The sequence below is a fragment of the Nicotiana tabacum genome, chromosome 8, assembly GCF_000715075.1.
Source record: "Nicotiana tabacum cultivar K326 chromosome 8, ASM71507v2, whole genome shotgun sequence".
In the NCBI taxonomy this organism is placed as follows: domain Eukaryota; kingdom Viridiplantae; phylum Streptophyta; class Magnoliopsida; order Solanales; family Solanaceae; genus Nicotiana; species Nicotiana tabacum.
The window spans coordinates 32,768,101-32,774,663 of record NC_134087.1 but is presented as its reverse complement, the minus strand read 5'-3'; positions in this window follow the sequence as shown (position 1 = coordinate 32,774,663).

The window sequence follows — 6,563 nt, the reverse complement described above, 5'->3', positions numbered from 1 at the left end:
CAGAAGCATGGGTATCTCGGCTAAGGGCTCTAACGGCAAATCAAATTGAATGGACTCTGGGATGGCTATCAATGAGGGAAGTAATACATATGTCAAACTCAAATAGTTATCTGCTACTATTGGGATTGAGAAGCATCCAGCCATACGCGCCATTGAGAGTCCTAAGACAACTAGGAAGATATCAAGTAGTTCCTGATGATGAAGATTTGAGTGCGCAAGAAATCGAACTACACCCAGAGGCCACTATTCCTGAGGCGTTACTTCAACAGATGTGGAATGGATGTCGATACTTAAAAAGCGATACTCAAGTCCCAGACACTAAAAAGGGTGAGATAAATCCTGGATATACAAGGTGGTTCGAGAAACGGTCTCGCGTGGATGAGGTACCAGAACCTGAGCTGAGAAGGCCAACTAAAAGACCCCATATTCAAAACTTTAATGATAAAATCCAAGAGCGGTTGATCTGGGGATAAAAAGAGAAGGGGTACAAAGCAACTATCCACGCCCTACGGGAAAATCTAAGGAACCTCAGTCTGGAGAAGGATTTGCAAGCACAAGAAGCTGAAGGCGAGAAGAAGAGTCTAGCCTGTGAGAATGAAAGTCTTCATGCTCGGTTTCTGAAAATGAAAAAGGCTTCTGAAACGCCAATGAGGAATTAGAAGGATCAAAAAACCATCGCCAATCTTTTTGAAAGAATGCGGGATTATGATTCCATTCTTGCTGCAAAAGAAAGGGCGTTGAGCAAAGCAAAAGAAAGGATCCAACAATTAAACGAAGAAGCCAGATCTGATAAGGAACGCCAAAATAGGCAATCCAAGAAAGACAGGGCACAATTCAAGAAGGAAAAAGACCATTGGATACGATCAGAAGACCAACTTCGTGCACAACTAGAAGAGGCAAGAAGGTACAGAGAGCATCAACAAGCGGACACTGATAGAGAAAGAGCACAGATGAGATTAGAGCAGGCCAGACTCCGAGCTCTATTAGAGTCAGCCCTAGATCGTGAAGGCCGTATCTGAGATATAGCCACCACTCGCCAGCAGCAATTGCAGAATCAAGGCCAACATCTCCAAGATTTCAGGGCACAGATCCACGACCTGGCGGTCTACACCTCTCAAAGTTATGTAAACTGCCAAGGAATGGATTATGAAAGGTTTACCGAGCATGCACCCACCTTTGCCCGTCATCTAGCAGTGGAGTTGGAAAGGATGTATCGAACATTGGGAGGACATCCGGGTCAAGCCCCGCCTTGAGCAAATGATCTAATAATTTACAACACAAGTGGAAATTGGGGCACGTTATGAGATGTTAAGAATTGTATTTCAATTTGAATGTGTGTGTTTCAAGACATTGTTTTTACAAAGTTTTCAAATGTAATGTTGTTCATTTTCTTTGGTGTGTATTTCAAGACATTGTTTTTACAAAGTTTTCAAATGTAATGTTTGTTCATTTTCTTTTTTTAAATGTTAGCCTCATGGCAGAACTACGCCTGGTCTGATTCACGCGGGGACGTGATACGTAGGCAATCCCCATAAGATTCGACCGCTTTTAATAAATAAAGAAAAGAAAATGTAAATAAAATAAAACGCAGGGTTTCGCAAAATACTTTAAAGAGACGAATGAGAAAACCGGGATGACGCATGTTGTTTGAAGCAAAGCATGTAGAAACGGTTAACTGCCTAGGTGCATTGCATCCTCTATGTGTTATGATCAAATCTGTTAAGCTCTAACGCTAACAAAGTTTGTTGTTGTCTGATATCAGACAGTTAGTGGTTAAAGAATTCTGGCAACACATTCATACCAAACCAGATCCAAAGGACCGGTAGCAACAAGCATGACTACTTCGGAGAATAGCAACGAGGAAGAAAGGCCGATGAGCCAGTTGTTAAAAGAAGCAATGGAAAAGATTGAAAGGATGGGACTAGAAATGAATGCAATGCAACTAGCCCTAGCCAAAACCCAAAAAAGCCCTGAAACACTAGGACACATGCCGGAGTACCCTCACTCTGGCCCTTCCACAAGCCGCCCAAATCCCCTCTATCATCAAGAAAGAAGCCCTCATGATTCCCAAGCTCCACCACCCCACCAACCTCTCCCAACACCCAATATTCCCATTTTTGTGGGACCTACATCAGCCCCTTTGCAGAGAACGACCAGTGGGCCATTGTTTCAGGATCACGATACACAATACTATCCCCCTGAGCCTACATTCCATGCACCCGAACCACAGGCTTACAATCCACATTTGGAAGTACCGGCAGAGGTTGAGAAGCCGGTTAAGGCCCCTGAACAGGATGAAGTGTTGAGAAAGTTCAAAAGCCTGGAGCAGTCCTTCAGGAACTTGCACGGGCTGGGCAATCAAGTCAGCGTGACATACAAAGATCTGTGCCCTTTCCCAGACGTCCAACTCCCGGCTGGGTTCAAGATGCCCAAGTTTGATTTATATGAAGGGCACGGTGATCCCATGGCACATTTGCGGGGATTCTGTAGCAAAATGAGGGGGGCAGGAGGCAAAGACGAGCTTTTGATAGCTTATTTCGGCCAAAGTCTGAGCGGATCTGCACTGGAATGGTATACCAGGCAGGATTTCAGCAGGTGGTACACATGGGATGATCTGGCGCAGGCTTTTGCAGGTCATTTCCAGTACAATCTAGAGATAGTCCCTGACCGTCTCACATTATTGAGAACTGGGAAGAAACCCGGGGAAAGTTTTCGCGAGTTCGGGTTCCGCTGGAGAGAACAAGCAGCTAGAGTCGATCCTCCCATGAGAGAGGGAGAGATGGTGGACTATTTTTTGCAGACATTGGATCCAACCTACTTTGGTCACTTGGTGACAACGGTTGGAAAATCTTTCAACGAGGTGGTCAAAATAGGGGTCATGATAGAAGAGGGTTTGAGGTCGGACAAGATTTTGAACTATTCGGCACTCAAGGCCACAACCCAGGCTATTCAAAACGGCACGGGAGGTGCGCTAAGAAGAAAGAAAGAAGAGGTTGCCACGATCGAGGCAGGCAGTTGGTCCAGGGCTGGCAGGCCGCACTACAACCAACCCAGGCCTCACAGGTCAAACTACCCATACAACCCACCACAAAATTTCTATCCACCTCGAGAACCACATTGTTCCGTACACCAAGCCCAGGTATACACTCAGCCTCCGGTTCGCCCACAATGGCGTGCACCGGCTCCCCAGAACATATATGCACCACCACAAAACACCTACCCTCCACCAAGAGCATATAGAAACCCTTCAGGGGTAGGCTTCCGGGGAAATCCAGATGCTAGGAATGACAGGTTGCGGAAGCAAAGAACCTTCACGGAGCTGGGAGAAACCTACACCGCTTTGTTCCACAAGCTGCGGCAATTGGGTTTGGTTAGTCCTGTCCAGACTCGAGAACCAAATACCCCACCTCAGAATGTAGATCGATCAATCAGTTGTGAATACTGTTCAGGGATGCTCGGGCACGATACCGAGAAGTGCTGGAAGTTAAGGCATGCCATACAGGATCTTATTGACACCAATAAGATCGAGGTCCAGACACCGGAGGCTCCTAACATCAACCAAAACCCACTGCCAGCGCACCACGAAACTCACATGATTGAGTTGGTGTGTGAGGGAGGAGAATTAAGAAAACCCTCACAAACAGTGATGATGATCCAAGCCGCCCCGAAAGAAGTCTTAACCAGTGGAGGAACGAGTGTACAGTCGCAGGGAGAAGGCGTCAAGCCGGTAGTGATATTGGGGAAGAGCCCGTCCATCATAGCAAGCAAACCCGAGCCAAGCAAGTTGGTAATACCAGGGATCCTGCCCGCACCGGCAGTCGTGTTGAAAGGGGTATGTAGAGAACGGGTGACCATAAAACCTGTGGTCCAACTGCCGATGATTGACAGCAGGGCTGTGCCTTGGAAATATGAAAAGGCAGTGGTGACGTACAAAGGAAAACAGGTGGAAGAAGTCAGTTGTGAAGCGCAAGGGCTGACTCGATCAGGTCAATGTTTTGCTCCGGTGGAGCTAAGAAGAACCAACCCAGTGGCAACCAAGAAACCTGTGTCCGAGGAAGAGGCCGAAGAGTTCCTGAGGAAGATGAAAGTACATGACTATTCTGTGGTTGAGCAACTGAGAAAAACACCGGCCCAGATCTCACTATTGTCATTACTCCTCCATTCTGAGGAACATCGTCGGGTCCTGTTGAAGATATTGAACGAGGCTCATGTACCCAGTGAGATTTCTGTAAACCACCTGGAAACCATTGCCAGCAAGATTTTCGAGGTGAACAGGGTAACATTCTCAGATGATGACCTGCCAGCGGAAGGTACGGAGCATAACAAAGCTCTATACCTAGCTGTCAAATGTGAAGACTCGGTGGTAACTCGAGTATTGGTGGATAACGGCTCAAGCGCCAATATTTGTCCATTATCCACTCTGGACCAGTTAAAGATCGACCGCGGGAGAATCCGGAAGAATAGCATCTGTGTCCGGGGGTTTGACGGAAACAGAACAGCCACTGTGGGGGATGTTGTACTTGAACTGACCATTGGGCCAGTCCTGTTTACCATGGAATTCCAGGTGTTAGATGCCACAGTTTCTTATAACCTGCTGTTAGGACGACCCTGGATTCACGCAGCCAAAGCGGTGCCTTCCACCCTACATCAGACGGTGAAGTTCGAGTGGGAAAGACAAGAGGTCATGTTGCACGGCGAGGATACAACATGCACCATGGGCGGAACCATTGTGCCATTCATAGAGACCGCCGATGACAAAGGTCCTTGGGTCTACCAGATTTTCAATACAGGGTCGGCCAACAAAATTTCTGAAGGAGAAATCATCCCACACTCGAAGATAGCTGCCGCTACAGTCATGATGGTCTCGGAAATGCTGGGTAATGGATTTGTGCCAGGAAAAGGCCTGGGAGTCGAGCTTCAAGGGATAGTCCAATCTGTCTCCCTTCCTAAAAATCTGGAAACTTTCGGATTGGGGTTCAAACCAACCGCAGCAGACAGGAAGCAAGCGCGAACAATGAAGAAGAGGGTCTGGTTTCTGCCTAAACCAGTGCCACGCCTCTCAAGGTCTTTTGTCAAAGCAAGTGCCAAGGGGTCACCGGTCCCAAAGATTCGAGGACCTTTGATCGGTATAAATGAAGACCTGAATCAGAGTTTTGAGAGGCTATTCGTGGATGTCAGTACGGTGGAAGCTGGAGAAGGTTCCAGCAGAGCAGAGATACAATTTGTGGGGCCTGAAGCCAAGACCAACAATTGGACAGTTACTCCTCTTCCTGTCCGAGGGGAGTCTTGGTAGTAGGCTTTGATTTATGTTTTGTATGTTTTGTTTTGTCCGGATTATTCAAGGGTGTAATCCAAATTTTACTTTCGTTTTGTAAAAGTGTGAACCCTTTTATCCCGCAAGTTTAATGAAGTTCTTTTCTTTTGTCCCATTTTAATTTTGTTTTGTTCTTTTTCTTTCTGAACAGTTCTCTTTTTACTGGTTCTAATGACATGGCATGCACAGCGGATCTTCGACCTAGTCTAATAAATCAATCTGAAACCGACTCAATGATGCAAGAGGTCGTTTGTGACGATGAATCTGAATGTGACGAAGGGGAAGCCTTCGAAGAGATAAACCGAGAACTGTGCCAATTTGAAGAGAAACCCAAGCCTAACCTAAATGACACCGAGGCTGTGAATCTGGGAGACGCTGATAACGTCCAAGAGACAAAAATTAGCATCCACATTGAGCCGAATGTCAGAGCAGAATTGATCAAAATTCTCAGGGAATTCAAAGATGTTTTTGCCTGGTCATACGATGATATGCCTGGATTAAGCACCAATTTAGTGGTTCACAAATTACCCACTGACCCGGCATACCCTCCGGTCAAGCAAAAACTAAGGAAATTTAAAACAGAAATGAGTGTAAAGATCAAAGAAGAAGTGATTAAGCAGTTGCAATCGAAGGTCATTCGGGTCACTCGGTATCCCGAGTGGTTGGCCAATGTGGTACCAGTCCCAAAGAAGGATGGAAAAATCAGGGTGTGCCTTGACTACCGCAACCTCAACAAAGCAAGTCCCAAGGACAATTTTCCGCTACCCAACATTCATATCCTGATCGATAATTGCGCCGGGCGCGAGATTGGATCCTTTGTGGATTGTTATGCGGGTTATCATCAGATCCTAATGGACGAAGAGGATGCTGAGAAGACAGCGTTTATTACGCCATGGGGAACCTACTGCTATCGGGTAATGCCGTTCGGGTTAAAGAACGCTGGGGCAACGTACATGCGAGCAATGACTGCTGTGATTCATGACATGATACACAAGGAAATTGAGGTGCACGTCGATGATGTGATCATCAAATCTTGGCGTCAGGAGGACCATGGGGCAGACCTAAGGAGATTTTTCCAAAGACTCCGAAGGTATGATATCAAGCTTAACCCGGCCAAATGCGCATTCGGGGTTCCATCAGGAAAGTTGCTAGGATTCATCGTCAGTCGACGGGGGATTGAGTTAGACCCATCCAAAATTGAATCCATCCGAGATTTGCCACCACCAAGAAACAAAACAGAGGTAATGAG